Source organism: Lagenorhynchus albirostris, chromosome 10 (genome assembly GCF_949774975.1).
Source record: "Lagenorhynchus albirostris chromosome 10, mLagAlb1.1, whole genome shotgun sequence".
Taxonomy (NCBI): Eukaryota; Metazoa; Chordata; class Mammalia; order Artiodactyla; family Delphinidae; genus Lagenorhynchus; species Lagenorhynchus albirostris.
In genome coordinates this window covers 60,898,994-60,916,080 of record NC_083104.1, presented here as the reverse complement: position 1 = coordinate 60,916,080, position 17,087 = coordinate 60,898,994, and the positions used below count along the sequence as shown (strand labels likewise).

The window sequence follows — 17,087 nt, the reverse complement described above, 5'->3', positions numbered from 1 at the left end:
AAGCCATATCACCCAAGAGCCCAAGGAGCAATTATGGCTATCCAGATATTGCTTGGTCCAGAATGTTCACTTCAGAGAGGAAGTAATAAAGCAGGTGCCAAAATGACTTTTGTTCCTTTCCACAATTACAGGTACTTTAAAATATTGTCAGAGTAACACTGGATGTGACCCTTTCAGAACCCCATTGCCTATACTGCTGGGGAGGTCAGAGGAACAGCGTTGCTCAGAGCTGGAAGAAAAAGGATTCTCAGAGCAGGAGGAGGAAGAACACCCTGACAGAGATGGATACCTCTCAGACTGAGGAAGTGATTTGTGCAGATGAGGAAGAACATGGCCTCTTGGACATTATGCAGCTCTCCTCCTTTAGATCCCTGGGAAGCCATGAGTCTGGGCTCTTGAATTGGATGGGCAGAACCGGTCTCAGTTAGGTGTGCCACGAACAAACCCAGGAGGAACAGAAAATAGCCATGTCCAGATGACATGGCACCAGTATGTTGCCCAACCCACAGTCATTAGCAGTAAGCTACAGTAAACAGAAAAAAAAAAACTGTACGGTAGTAAACACAAAACTGCAAACACAAAGATGTGAACAATAAAAACCAGCACTGTGGAGGAAGCCCACAAACTCAGCAGGTGTAGTAACTAACACCCATAGAAAGAGTTAATAACAGTCTGAAGAAGACAGACTAGCTTAAATGTCATTCATATATTTAGAGATATGTGTAAGAATATTTGAATATGAATATTAATATATTCAGAGATGCATGTGAAAAATAATTGAAGAGGGAAGTAGCTAGATGGAAAACCAAGCTGAAGAATTCTACCAGACCGCAATGCAAAGGACACAGATCTTACAAAATATTAAAAAAGAGTTTTCAGAAGGAAAAAATAAATACAATGACACATAAGTAGAAATAATGGAAGGAAAGGTAAAATAAAAGCTTTTGGAGCTAAATAAAATTTGAATCTCCAGATTGAGAGGGTCTCACAAGCACCAAATTTCTTGAATGGGGAGGAAAAAGACCTTTTATACAAATATTGGTGAAAAATCATAATTCAAAGCATAAAGCAAAACATCCTAAGAGGTTCTGTAAGGCTGAGTGGTAGGGGGCAGGAATGGGGACGATATCTAAAGGGAACAAAATTCAGATTTCTAGAGCTTTCTTATCACAAAAGTGAAGCTAAACAATAATGGATCAAAATCTTCAAAGTTCTGAAGGAAATAGTTTTTGTTGTTGTTGTTTGGTTTTTGTTTTGTTTATTGGAATACAGTTACTTTCAATGTTGTGTTGGTTTCTGCTGTACCTGAAGGAAATAGGTTTGGACTTAACCAAAGAAACTTTCATTTTTGGATATTTTGAACATTTGAACTCTTCAAAACTCTACTGCCTATTCACTCTCTTCAAAAAAATTACAAGAAGATAAAACTAAGAGCTAATGGTGGGATAGAAATATTTTTTAAATCAACAAAATTTGCTGGCCTCTGCTAACCATTCCTTCAAAATAAACTTCAGTCTAAACTCGTTACCAGAAAAATATTAATAACATTCTGGAAATAAAACACAAGCCCTCAAACTGGGAGCTGGTTGTGGAATGGGGGATGGAGTGCAGTGAAGGTGATAAAAATCATGTAAATAGAACAAGTAAGTTATCTTGGGGGAGGGGGATAGATACCAACAGCTATTAGTAGGAAAATACAAGTTTTAGTTGATATAAAGAAATGTAATAGTAATCACTATTATATAAATAAGAATATAACTTCCAGAAATAACTGGTAGAGGAAGAAAATGAAGTAAAATTAATTCCAAACAAAGACAGAAAAACTAAGAGTTACAATCATAATAAAGAATAAGAAAGCATGTTAAACATGGAAAATATAAAGAAAAAGAGTTCAAACATATTAGCAATCATAACAAAATTCAATGAGTTACTTTTGACTCTTTAGAATTCAGAAATATTTCAGATTGTGGGCTTTCTTTAAGTCCACATATATATGGGTTTCTTACAAGAAACCCACCTAAAATTCAGTGACAGAAAATGTTGACAATAAAGAGGCAGAAAAATAATTCACTAGGCAAATGCTAATAAAACTAAATAGGTACACAACGTAAAATAGAATTGAAGGCAAAAAAGTATTAAACAGGGCCAAGAAAGGAATATTTCATATTTATAAAAGATCCATTTCCTAAGAAATAAGTTCTAAAACTGTATCCATTTTTCTCTGAATATTTTGACATGAACATTTCTGTATATTAATTTGTTTACTATTTCCTACCTATTATATCTAAAGACATGTTTACTGTCAAACATCATTTTTAATGCTGTTGCATAATCAATGAAAATATCAATCTTCTCTCTAGTACTGAACATTTAGGATATTTTCTATATCTTCTACAAATAGTACAATAATAAACACTTCTAGAGATACTTTTTCTAAAAGAAAAAAAAAGAAAGAAAGAAAGATAAAGAGGCAGTGAAATTGATAACCCAACTGACAGATCCACCAACCAAATGAACCTCAGACTCTCAGACCCTCAGACCATCAGACGGAAAGAGAAATGGATGCTGGTTACATGGGAACTGACTGATATTGTACAGCTCAACGCAGACACTTTTGAGGAGCCTGGAACCACAACATGAACACCAGCCAGTCCACAGTTAATGCCAGACTCTGCTCTCCCCTATTAAATGTATCATCTCTGTGAATGAGTTGACAATAACCTGAATAATGTGTTACGAACCTTCATCCCTCTCATATTTCTTTTAATAAGAATACCAACTCCATAAAATAAACACAAGGCAAATGTTGCGGAAGAAGAGCTCTCTAACTTAGGTTTTTTTTTTAAATTTTGTTATCAAAGTATAGTTGATTTACAGTATCATGTTAGTTTCAGGTATACAACACAGAGATTGAGATATATAGATAGATATAGATATAGATAACTTCAGATTCTCTTCCATTATAGGTTATTACAAAATATTGAGTATAGTTCTCCGTGCTATACAGTAGGTCTTTGTTGGTTATCTATTTTTATAGTAGTGTGTATCTGTTAATCCCAACCTCTGATTTATCCCTCTCCCCACCCCCCTTTCCCCTTTGTAGCTCAGGTATTAAAGTGAGGTACAATGATAGCCTAGAACCATCTGGAAGGTCATATTTGGAATTCACAATGGCCCACAGAAAATTTTCCACAGCTCCTCCAGTGCGTCCTCATACCTACCCTCCTTCTTCTTTATATTCAAAATCCCTTCCCCTTCACAGATTCAGAGATGGCCAGGACTGAATATTTCTAAAATTGGAGGAACACAAATCTTTGTACTTTTACTTGGAGGATATTCCGCAAATTAATTAGCACTTGAATAATAGAGCCACAAAGGTTTTCCAAGTGCAGTATGGTACTTAAGGGGGAAATGTGCATTCACACTGACATATTAAGTATTCTCTTTAATGAAGGAATATTTTGTAACAATGAAACTGTAATGGTAACCAGAAAGGCAGAAAGATTATGTTTCTCTGCTTAAATCTGCCTCTTCTAGCTTCTTCCCTACTCTTTTCCACTGACCATACATTGCAAGCAATTATTATACACGTCTTACAGCTTCAAAAGCTCATCATTCATTTTTTTCTAAAAGTCAGTAAAATTGTGCTTATATCCTCATCACCAATGGAAATTCTCACCTGAATATCAATGATCTCCTTATCTCCCAAATGAATGGCTTCCCTCACCCACACCCCATACCCTGCTCCTTTATCTCCCTCTGTTTAAGATCATACCCTCCACAAGAGTTATTCTACTTTGAGATAATCAATGCTTTTACAGTGCCCTTGGCAATTTTTCTTCAGTGATCTCTTGAAAGATATCCCTTGTCTTGATTGGTCTTCTTCTTCTGGACTTTTTCTTTTTGGCCTGTGATTAACAGATCTGTGCTCAGCCAATTGGCCACTGCCCCTTGCCCAGAAACAAAGACACCCTCACTGCTTCAGTGACCGCTTTCTATGGAAGGGCTCCAGGCCCCTCGTACCAAAATATCTCATTTCCTACTCTCCCCACTCTAAGCCCTCTCTTCCCATCAAGCTCCTTAAACAAGCCATACCCATTCTCAGTTCTAAGCCTCTTTCACAACACATCTTAATTTGTGAAATATAAACCAGTGCTCAGGGTCTGAGTAATAAACATCAGGAACTTAAAGAGAGGAGAAAAGAAATAGCTCTGAAGGTCAAGAGCACATATGCCTCTGGTAAACCCCCAAGGCTGAGGGTTTAAAACAGTGTCAGCTGGCAGGAAGCAGTGCTGCCCTGCCATCTTTTCTGACTGCCCTGTGCCCAAGCTGGGAGGCTGATGCCCTGGCTTTTCTGGTTGCTAGATATTCTAAGCCTCACTCCTGTTTGTGAGCACGCACTTACAAAAACTTACAAAAGGAATGAGTCCTAAACATTACACGATGTTTGTCAAGTGCCAAGAATAAATCACATCAAACAGACCTGTACATTTTTTCATTTCATTTTTTTAAAATTTTTTAAAAATTTTATTGGAGTATATTTGATTTACAATGTTGTGTTAGTTTCAGGTGTATAGCATAGTGATTCAGTTATATATATACGTATACTCATTCCTTTTCGGATTCTTTTCCCATATAGGTTATTACAGAATACTGAGTAGAGTTCTCTGTGCTGTACAGTATGACCTGTAGAATACTGTACTTAATGGTATTTCAAAAGTAAAAGCACATAAATGTAATTTGGATATAAAACTTATTAAATGGCTCCCCCATGGAGAGTAACAGCAGATGTAGGAGGTTTCTAGTGAGATGTTTTAGAATTCTGGCATGCGCCCTGTCCAGTTTATTGGTCATTCACAATTCAAGCGAGGAAAATGATGACCTGCAAATCAAATTTCTAGACAAAGCAAAGCTGAGAAAGATCTCTAACTGACTGAATGAAAGCCTGTGGATAAGATCTCACCTGGATAAATAATGGGACAACGGCAATAAGACAAAATTCAAAAGAAACACATAAAAATCCTGGGATCCAAAATCTGGATTGTGGAATGCTTAAAAGGAATCTGTTGTCCAAACAGCAGGAGAGCTGAGGAGACAAAAAGTCCTTAGCTAATGATAAACTGAAGTTGTTAGTGTGAACTGGCTGCCAAAAATTAGCTTGGGCTACAGTGAGAAAAGAACAGGGCTACACCCTTTCTACTCAGCAACCAATGGCCAGAAAGAATCAAAACTCAGTATGTCCAGGGAAGGCCGACCAGACTGGAGATCATGTGCTCATCAGTTTTGTTATAGGGGGGGTTAACACATCAAGCATCATTGGTATAAACAACATTTGTATTATAAACAACGATTACTTGTAAGATAATTTCCAACCCTATGATTTAGGTTGACTATGGTGTGTGTGTAAACTAAACCACACTTCAAAAGCAGGTTCAAGCCATACATCCTCCATGAAACAAATCATGACAAAAACAGACCATGTCTTCCAAGGTGCCTACCTCCACTATTAGACCATTTGGAGCTCAGTTACAGAGTCTTATTTGCTCCCCAAAATTATATTTGAAATAGTGCATTTCCCAACCATATCATAAGCAACCTGGGACCATGGCCAACCTCAGTCTGCTCGGTACCCAGGGAGCCACTGAAATTTAACTTGCTGACTCATCACTTTTTTCCCATATAGTACAAAATCAACGTTTTTATAGTTATCAACAGCTCCTTGTGATGGGATGAAAGACACAGTAACAGCTTCCTTGGGAGTTCTTGTTTCCCCTCTGCCCTCTTGATATATCAAAATTCCTTATTTTGCATTTAAAACTTCCCAACTCCCCAATGAAGACAATGGTTATAGAAACTGAAACCCATTCTCGCTGCTTTTGCGGAAAATAAAATACACCGTCTTCCCTTTTGCCTTAGCATATATCAATAGACAGCTCTGAGAAAGTGGAAATCCCAGGAGAAAGATTTTGAAGGGAAAAAAAAAGTCAAAATTTGAAATTCTCTAGAGTCTAGAGTAATAGTAGCAAAGTCTTACACTCTGGAGAAGCAGGGCTATGTCTCCTCTTCACTGAATTTTGGGAAGATTGCCGTCCTGTAACAATCGGATTCCTTGAGGACACTGTCTTGAGTAAAGTAGATTGGCCTTGCCTAAGGATTGGCAATATGAAAATGATGAAAGAAAGGAAAACGAAAAAGTTTCTTCTTGCAGCTACCTTTATGATATGTGCTCATCTTTGGGGAAAAACTGGAAGAGGGGATAAAGAGGAAAGCGTGCACACATTTATTTTTAAATTAAAGTCATTAGTATTCCTATCAAGCTTGAAAATATGAAATCATAATTGCTTCACTAGTCTTACTTAGACTGCTTTAGACCCAAAGATCTAAAACATGGCAGGTTACTAGAAGGAAGATGTGGAATTCAACTTGGCAGCCTTATCCAAGACAACGTAGAAACATTTAAAATGCACAAAATCATTGCCCTACTCAAGCTTAGCATTTAATGAAGTAATAGGTCTGGCCAAAAAGTGTCCGATGTGACATTACACTATCCAGCTAAAAATTAAAATTATTTCGAGGCACAGTTAAGGAAACAGATGCACAAATGGCTCTCAATATCCTATATTGGTAACTGGCCAGACATTCATTTAATTAACTAATTGAGAAGAATCAGAGCTCAAAAATATTTACACTTTTTTCCAGGACTCTGACATGTGTAGTCTAAAAATAATCGAGTCTGATTTTCCCAGTATCTCCATAACTTCCTTCTGTCAAACCTCAGTCAATTCAATTCAGTTCATCATGGTCTTTTGCTTAGTTTAGTTTTTGGATTGGTAGACTATGTGCCTAGTCTAAACACTTTGTAGAAACTTACTGATGCATGTTATATATGTAAAACTCATCGCAGTTTTGAGGAAAACATAGATCCAACCAGGGACCCTAATAATAAACCTTCAGATTAGTGGGTGTGGGAGCAATTAACATATGAAGTCAACCCCTTCACCCCCCTTGAAGCACTCTACTGGGAGCAACATTGGACTAGGGTTAGGAGCTCTGGGGTATAACAACCAACCCTGACATACCAAGCAGTCATGGGGAAATTTACAAACAGAATGTGAGTCCTTGAGGATGGGGATCATGTCTCATTTTTGCTGCATCCCTAGGATCTAGATTAATCTATACAAAGAGCTGGAGAAGCTGTTTGCCAGACAGATGAATTAATGTATATCCTATACAGATGTACCAGAGTCTGGGCTGCAGCTGCACAAAGGCCCCTGGCTGAGGAGGGAAATGGGAACTGAAACTCTGCCCAGAGACAAAGCGATCTTCTGATTTTCCCAGAGCCTAAGACGGACAATCCAGGGTCCTGACCAAAGAGACCTCTTCAACTGCTAAAATCCAGGAGCTCATGAAAAACCACCTGCAGCTGCAAGATAGACCTGAGGACACCCTCAACCTCCCACAACAATCGCAGTGACCAGGGACCGTGCCATATGGCAAAGGGTGCCAGACTCCCAGACTCCAGCACTTAGAGTCATAGGAGTTGCTCTCCAAAGCCTCTGTCATCGCCCCTAGCACACTGCTAGCTTCAGGAGACACCCTCCCCTGCATCTCCCAGCACAAGTGGAGAAGGGTAAAAATCTGGATTTGCCTCTCCTCCATGACCCAGGCTGCCCAGAGGATAGCATCATCTGAAGAAGCAACCCACTTTCCACAAGGTAGATATCCAAATCACACGTGTGAACAAGCTTAGAAGTTGGGAGAATACTTATGATAATAAATAATTTGAGCAAATTTGAGGACCTTTACCTGCCAGGCACTATACTAAAGGGTTCATGTGCATTATTCCATTTACTCCTCCTGACCACAGTATGAAGAAGGTCCTATGATCCTCTCTTGACAGATGGGCAAATTAAGCTTTAAAAGGTTAAAAACCATGCACAAGGTCACACACGTACCAAGTGTCAGGGCCATAACTACATAAAGCCCACCCCAATCTCAGCTATAATCTTCAATGGCTTTAAGGTATTAGAGTACATAATATTCTTTTGGCATTCACAAGGAGTAATAAAGTGATGTTCTGATTTTAAGAAAAATTACTTGTGTCATTTTAGCCAGATTTTACTGTTATTAGTGTGTCTGGTATTTCAAAGTTCATCTGGCACAACATGTACTTTGTGAATTATAAGAACATAAATGAATCACACTGCAACATCATTCTCTCTCATTTGTATGGGAATTCAAAATTACCATTTCATATGTTTCCTTCTACAAAGCGTGTAGTTTTGCATTTATCTTTGCATTGTAAGTGTAATACATATGTATTAAAAAATAGAGAAAACAAAGAAAAGCAGGAAAGAAAATATCTATCATGCTACCTCCCAAATGCAACTGTTAACATTTTGGGAAACATGCAATTTTGAGCTCAAAAATATAATTTGATTACTCATATAAACATGATTCCCCTTACAAAACCCATAATTAAGAAAGAATCAGAAATTCTTTTTCAAGTGTTGAAAAGACCAATGAATATTTTTAACATAATTCCCATATGGAGGCCAAAAAAAATTTGTTTAGGCCTCATGAAAAGGAAAATACAATTTTCTTGAAATAAAAAGATCTGTTATTTCATTATTTCTCATTCACAGGAACGTCCATCTTCAGTGAACATTCAAGAACATTGTTATAGGAATTTTAGGAATGAATGCTATATTTCTCAGGAGACTAATTCCCTAAAGGATGCTACTCCACATTGATTTAAACTCTGGGCACAGATGCTCTAATCTGCTATTCTTTACATGTTCCATGATGGTCTCAAATGGTGCTTTTCACCAAGAAAAAGAAAAATATGTGAACAGCAAAATGAAATAAGACTAAGCCTTTACAATCACACCTTCTCAGCTCTCTCTTACTGCAGGTTTTTCTGATAAGCTACCAACTTAGTAAGTTGGTGGTGGGCTGGAATGAGAAACCAGGTTTCCCATTTCCTGGTCCATAGCCTTCTTGGAAATAATGAGGGTGTCTATTTATTTAGTACTTCATATATAAATACTATTCTACCATACCGTTACTCATACAGTAGAACAGAAATGACACATAACTTAGGTTGTGGGTACTTCCTTGCTCACACTCCACACTGACATGCTTGCTGCCACTAAATATATAGGAGTTTGAATAACGTTCCATGTGCCTCCACATTCCATCAAGAGCTCTGAATCCCACCTTTACTTTTCACCTCCGCTCCCTCCTCATTCCAAAGGGACCTAAGTAGGAAATGCCTAGACCATTCTAGCTAAGACAGTTACTGTGGCATCACTGCCCCCCACAGTGCATCTTTTATTCTCTCTCATTTCAAACCTTAGTCCAGAGGTGCTGTTTAACAAGTGATTTGAACAGGGAATGAAAAGCGAAGGAACTGTGAAAGGATGGAAAGGCAAACTGCCCGAGGGAAAGGGGGAGTTTCTACAGGGAGGTAACGGAGTTGCCTGCATTCTCAGGATCGTGGGTGTTTCTCTTCTCTGCAGTGCCTCTCTCTGGGATAACCTCTCCACTTCTTGCCAAGATACAAATTCAAATCATACTCATCTGCCGATGGAGACTTAGGTTGCTTCCATGTCTTGGCTATTGTAAATAGTGCTACACTGAACATTAGGGTGCGTGTATCAATGGATAAAGAAGATGTGGTGTATACACAATGGAGTATTATTCAGCCATAAAAAAGAATGTGATAATGCCATTTGCAGCAACATGGATGGACCTAGAGATTATCATACTAAGTGAAGTAAGACAGCAAAAGGCAAATATCATATGATAACACTTATATGTGAAATCTAAAAGAAAATGATACAAGTGAACTTATTTTGCAAAACAGAAATAGGCCCACAGACATAGAAAACAAACTTATGACTACCAAAGGGGAAAAGGGGGGAGGGATAAATTAGGAGTTTGGGATTAACAGATACACACTACTATATATAAAATAAACAAGGATTTACTGTATAGCACAGGGAACTATACTCAATATCTTGTAATAACCTATAATGGAAAAGAATCTAAAAAAGAACATATACATAACTGAATCACTGTGCTGTACAACTGAAAGTAACACAACATTATAAATCAACTGTATTTCAAGAGATTTTTTTTAATTCATATTCAACCCTTTCTAAAGATTGCTTCAGGACATTATGTTAAATGGGAATCAAAAATGATTTGAGAAGAAACAAAGTGACACATCATGCCATGCTTGCTGATTTTTCTAAATTTAAATCAAAACCATTTTTGCCTTATACATTTTTTCACTTAAAAATATGTACAAAATGTTATTTTTATATAATATATTAAAGGGATTTTTCCATTTAAAAAAGAAAACTGCCAATTGGCTATTAATAGACTTACTAAACCGAACATAGCAACTTCTCTGAATCCCCCTGGGATAGCCAAGCACTGGGTAGGCACTTCAGCGCTATGTGATAATTGGCTGAACACTTACAAAGAATGTTCCTCCCTGCCTCATCTTTAACATTCTATCTAATTCTGGGTACTGGTATGTGCCTAGACATGACCTCGAGGTAGAATCAAACTCTCTCTTCCTAATAAAGTAGAAAAACACATAAACAGCAAGGTTTACCATTTCTAAAAGTATGTAATTCAGTAAGTTGTTTCAATCATTGAATCACATGTGGATTTGAAAGTTAACATAAAAATATAAGACATATATTCCGAGTGTTTGTTTTTATTTACCTAATAAAAAGTTACCTAATAAAAAGTTAAAAGACTAAATTTCTGAAAAATATATTTAGAAGAACTTCCTATAAAGCTCAAACTTCACTAGAACTTCTTTTCACTTTGAATTTAAAAAGAAAATATTGTTGGTCCTTAATCTTTTCTTCTTGACACCAATAACTGTAAAATCAAACAGTTAACGGGTAACATAACACTGCAATCATGGCTATATTGACCTAGATCAAAACAAGACAAGTCAAAACAAAAATTATACAGTGAATCAAACACAAGCAACTGGCAGGATTCCCAGAAGGTCACCAAACTTGGACTTGAGAAAATTCTCAATGTTTCCTGAAATTTTCAAAGATATCTCTGAGTTTTTCATTAGTAAAAGCCAAAATGCTAAAGAAACAGCAAAGAGGTAAAACTCAGTTGAATCCTTAGAAATGGTAAACTTAGTGGAAAAAAAATCATCCTTTTCACAATTGATAGCTATAGGTTTATTTTCTTACAAGTTGGCCATATTGGTGTCAGTGGTTTTTCATTTAGAAAAGCTTTTCAATTAATAACCCTGAAATCAAACTGGGTCAAGGGAGACAGGTAGGTGAGTAGCATTCCCAGGACACCCTATCTTGGATTATGTGCTTCTGTCACATTACCTGTTTTCAGAAGACAAGGTAGTTGAATGAAAAATGTACAGAGTAGAACACAGGAAACCTGTTGTCATCTGGTGCCACCACTGACTATTCCTGAGCCCTTAGCCAAGAATGAGGTCTCCAAGACCCTGTTTCCTCATTTAGATTAAACAAATTCTAATATCCCTAAAAATTCTATCAGTATACGGGAATTCCATGTATACAGTTAATGTGTACTGTTACACAGCCTCTCTTTTTCAAAGCACATGATTACTACTTTCACAATAAATTAACCCAACTGATTAACTTTTTAATCAGTTTGAGGATCAACATGCTAGAACACTGATCTCAGGTAATTCCAGTGTGCAGTCCAGTTTGGGAACTTGTGGAGTGAAGCAGTGATTCTCAAAGTGTGGTCTCAAGCCAGCAGCAGCAGCATTTGGGAAGCTTTAGAATGTTGTTCAAAAGCTTGTATTATTTTCTGAGAAACTTGAAGGACTTCACTTATTCAGAAGCAAATTCTCCCACTAGCTAAAACAGAAAAAGCATCAAATGAACATAACGTAAATTAGGACTGCCTTTTCAGGATCCAATTTTCAGAGGTGAAAAGAGAAAAGAGAGCTTCAGCTTAAACTATTTATTAACGTCCAAGGTGAAAGAATAGCAAATTCCTATTAAGCTTTGACTGTGAGCCAGGCACTGTTGGTAGAACGTTAGAGACATTAACTCATTGACTCCTCATGATAATCCCACTGATGTAGGTACCATTACCCCAATTTTACTAATGAGGAAACGGAAGTAAGGAAAGGTTACGCAACTTGTCCGGGTTCAAACAACTAGTAAGTGACAGAGTCAGGATTCAAGGCTTAGCATTTTGGATTGAGAGTGAGTGTCCTTTACCATGAGATGGAGAAAGTTCGAGAACTCAGCCTCCATGGCTAATTCTCTTTGTGTGAGACTGGATCACTTGCCAGAAATAAATATTTCAACTTGTTTCCCACAAGAATGCTAATGAATCAAACTAAAGAATTACTACTGCATGCTGAGAAATATAATCCAAAGATAATAAATACAAAATAAAAACATATAGCCCTTTCCTGTGATTTGTTTTTACTCACAAGACTTTCCAGATTGGCCTTAGTGGTAAAACCATCAACTTTGGAACAAATGGGGCCCTCAAAATAAATGCACTGAAATGAAAGCCATCAAGATCTTTCCAAGTGAGCCAAATTATGAAAAATAAATGCAATTAGCTAACTTGTTTTTGATTATCTCTGCCCCAGGATTTGTGGCTTCAAGTGGAGAATCACAAAATCATTGTGGGGCATTGCAGTAGTGATCATTCCTAATTGACCACTCACTGGGCCGCCACATCTTGTCGCTGAATTGCGACATCACAGATGCTCAGCTCTTCAGTTAAATTATCCAGGATACTGGCTTCCACACGCCTTCATTTTTTCCATCAAGAGAGGTGCCTCTGATCTTCCCTTTTCATGCCCAGAGGCACTCCTCATTTCAATACATAGTGAGCCTAAGAGAAAACCCTACTTACATTAAATTGTAATTACATTTAATTTAATAACCTTACATTCTTATTATATTGAATTTAATAATATTACATTGTAATTTTAAAAGTGTCCTAATGAAGACCTGATTTCCTGAATGGAGGAGTTACTAAGATGTTTATATGCTGAAACTTGCATTATGTTTTGTCTTCTAGAAGTCACAGAAGATTGGAAACTGCAAGGGTACAACCTCTTACATTTAAAGATGGGAGATGAGCCCCAAAAAGGCACCCTAAGTTAGAAATCTAATATTCAATTTATAACTGAAATTAAAGGTGAATCAAGACTCATTTCAAAGTACAGAATCATTTGGCATCTTTTTTGGAATTAATACCCATAATTTTTTTTTTACTAGAACTATTTGGTCCTAAGAGGATCATCCAGATCACTTCCAATCAAACTGCTTTTTCTGTATGTGGTTTTGAAGCATTTTGAAATTATTGCATTTAAGGAGGAAAAGGACACTTGAACTACCTCACCTATCCTTTTTGCCAGTTTAGCCCTTGATGTGTCCTCAATTTGCTTTCTTTTACATTATCCTGAACAAACCTCGATGTAATTGAATAAGGTTTCATTTCTTTCTCCCTCTTAATTACCTAGGAAACACCAGATAGTACTTCTAAACTGGTTCTCTTGGGGGATACAGCATGCCATGCCTACCATTTGAATTTTCTTTTATAAGGAATGATACTCTGGAGAGCCAGATTTTAAGACTATTTATATCTGAATGTGACTAGATTATAAATTCCACCAGATGGTAAAATTCTTTACCACAGACAATGAGTAGATACATAACTGGGCTGTTGACTTGAAGATAATCTACTAAAAATATTTTTCTAAAAATTTCTATATAAAACATGTAATAAAATTAGGAAGATAATTGGAGGACATCCATATGTTCACATTCTAGTAAGAAGGAAAAACTGTAAATTCTAAGGGTGAGGTTGGTATGTAAATATGTGTAGATAAAATATGCGACCATGTTATCAACACAGTTTTCATTCCAAAGTGTTTGGGGATTAGGTTTTTGTTTTGTTTTAAGTGTGTGTGTGTGTGTGTGTGTGTGTGCATATTTTGAGCTAATAAATATTTCATTGACTATGCTGGAAGCATTATTTCCTTTAACTCTGACAACATGAGAATTATGAAGTATGCATTGTACTACTGCAGTCCCCATTTTACAGATGAGGAAAGTGAGGCTCGCAGAGTTATGCCACTGCCCCAGAGTACAGAGAGGCAGAAGAGTAGGTCTTGAACCTGCAGCTTGGGCCTCAGATCCAGGCTCCTAGTCCTCACCACTACCTATATTTCCCCCCAGCATCTAAACACAAGCTTAGGACCTGTCCCTTAAAGGTCTCTCTACCTCATTACAAATTGGCACGGAAAATAAATGTTCTCTGCACAGGAAGTCTCTGTACACTGAGCAGTGTTCACCCAGCACACATGTTCTAGGACCACAGTCATGCCTATTCTAGCTTTTTTATCCAACGTCAGATTTTTGAATCCATTTAAGCCTATTTGCAAAGTCATTCTATTTCTGTAATAATGACTTAGGAAGAGCTGGAATTTTTTTTCGCCAAAATTTTGAAATCTCAGATCTCTGTTAAAAGAAAAAAAAGGAGGGCTTCCCTGGTGGCACAGTGGTTGAGAATCTGCCTGCTAATGCAGGGGACACAGGTTCGAGCCCTGGTCTGGGAAGACCCCACATGCCGCGGAACAACTAGGCCCGTGAGCCACAACTACTGAGCCTGCACGTCTGGAGCCTTTGCTCCGCAACAAGAGAGGCCGCGATAGTGAGAGGCCCGCGCACCGCGATGAAGAGTGGCCCCCGCTTGCCACAACTAGAGAAAGCCCTCGCACAGAAACGAAGACCCAACACAGCAAAAATAAATAAATTAATTAATAAACTCCTACCACCAACATCTAAAAAAAAAAAAAAAGATCCTTTAAAAAAAAAAAAGAAAAAAAAGGAGCCACTCAGAGAGTACATAGACCTGCAATGCTGAATTCCCTTTCACTCTGGAGAATTGGCATGAATCCCTGAAACCTCCAATTGCTTTTTTAAAAAATACTTTATATGAGCCTTGTAGCATGCACTGATGACAGGGGTGATGGGGAGCATCGAATCAGGGGCCAAACATTCATGTTATTACAGCCAGGAGATTCTTAGGTACATTTCTTCTTTGGCTTCAACTCTAAAAAAAAAAAAAAGAAAAAGTTCTCTATGACAAAAAATTGCTCGAGATGATGGCTAAGTCTCTGCCCTTTATAGGATCCTCCAAAGTCCACAGTATTTTTTTTTTTTAATATGGGCAAAATCCTACTGATGAATACCCAAGATTTTCTGAAAACGGATCTGTTCCCTCCTCCCTCTGAAGGGGAATTCGAAGGTGTCTGCCCTTCCCTCCACTGAGATCCAGCCCTGAGTTCTCAAAAGTGAGCAAGTGCTAGCATCACCTGCACGGTCCAAGAAAAAACAAAGGGCTGGGTCCCTACCTCCATAGTTTCAGATTCAGGAGGTCTAGGCCTCCTTGGCGGGCCCCAGATTTTGCATTTCTAAAAGTTCCCAGGTGACGCTGCCGCTGCTGTCCAGAAACCCTCCCACTCCTTCCTTGGAAAACCACAGCCCCCACTCACTGGTTCCCAAACTACTCCACCTAGCAATCACCTGGGAAGTTTTGAGCCCCACTCCTGGAGATTCTGATTTAATTGATCCGGGTGCTGCCGCAGCACCAGATTTTTTTAAGCTCCCCTGAGTGAGCTTCCTGGGCAGCAGCCTCAAAGAGCCTCGGGGGCACCGCGCAGCCCACCGCCCCGTGCGCTCGCGCCCCACGTGTGGACAACAGAGCCCCTTCCAGAAAGACCGACCGAGGACCAGGGGGCTGAGCTTAGGGGTGTAAATCACCGCGCATTATTCATTCCCAGAGGCCAAACACTCCAAACAGAAATCAGAACCCAGACAGGCTCCCAAGATTATATGACCACCCAGTAACCTTGCCAGACAAATCCTGCGTCCCAGCCTCCAGCCTGGGCGCGGATTCTACCTCGCAGCTCACCCACCGCCTCCGCGCGCACGGGAAGAAACTGCACCCTCGGGAGTGCAAACTGGAAACTTCAGCCGCGAGAGGGCCAGCCTGAAGTCCCCTGTTTGTCATTCGGGCGAGGATACTGGAGGAGGAGGTACCACCTTACCTGGCGCGCGTCCCTTGTCAGGGGTGCCGTCGCAGCCGCTACGCGCTCCGCGTGGGCCCGGGGTGTCCCGGGAGTGAACGGTCGCGGCCTGAACACGACCTGGGCTAGAGCGGATCAGCAGCCCTCCCGGAGCCCGGAGTCTGTCTGCCCGCGGCGGCCGGTGCAGCGCGCGAGGGACACTCCCGGCCCCTGGAGGCGGAGCCCGAGATAAGGTTCGCGCCCCCACCCGCCCCCTTTCCGAGGGCAGCGGCCAGAGGGTGGGTTTTGGATCTGGATCCTCAGTGCAAGCTCCTAGGGAACCCTGGTAGAAGTCAGCTTAGCTCTCCTCCCGCTAGGACTGGGGAGAAGCGGGCTGAGGCACTCCGGGGAAGGAGGAGAGGTCAAGGCCACCCAGAGATGGAAAGAACGAGGGCGACGACGGGAGGCAGGACCTTGAGAGCATCACCTGCGTGGATCCAAGGAGGTCCCCTGCCCGGCCTCTGGACTCTAGGGTCAGTCACTTGGTCCGCCCAGCAGCTGACTGGTGGACCTGCCTTTGACCTAAGCTGCCGGAAAACCTGAGGGGAAGTTCATGTTCAAATAGGCAGTTACCTTCGAGGACGTAGGAGTGACAGGGAAGGTCTGGAATAAGGTGACCGATAAGGGGATGCTCTGCGCTCTGCTCTTTTAGTCCATCGGTCACAGAGCAGCCAGAAAGTTCTTTAACAATCATGCGCTTAGACCCGCCGCCCTCCCCTCCCCGCCAACGTGCTCTGGCCCCAGCTGGCTCTCACCCATCACTCGCCCCACTTCTCACGCTGCTCCGCCCCGCCCCCCATGGGACTTTTTGCCCTTCCTTATCCACAGCAGTGAGTTCTAGTCTCACTTGCTATTTCTTCTGCCTCCAAAACTCTGTCCCAGACCTTATTACAGGTGCCTGCTTCTCTTCATTCATGTCACAAATGTCCCTTCCAGAAAGTTCTTCCTGCCCCCC

The 17,087-nt window shown here is 39.8% G+C and overlaps 1 protein-coding gene across 1 annotated transcript in view; it reads right to left on the bottom strand.

Annotated features, from left to right (window-relative positions):
* COL21A1 (collagen type XXI alpha 1 chain) overlaps positions 1-16,244 on the bottom strand; it is a 186,243-nt gene extending 169,999 nt beyond the window's left edge. Inside the window, exon 1 of the mRNA XM_060164109.1 lies at positions 16,115-16,244. The gene's annotated coding sequence lies outside the window, so the exon portion shown is untranslated. The remainder of the gene's footprint in view (positions 1-16,114) is intronic.
* Positions 16,245-17,087: the final 843 nt, after the last annotated feature.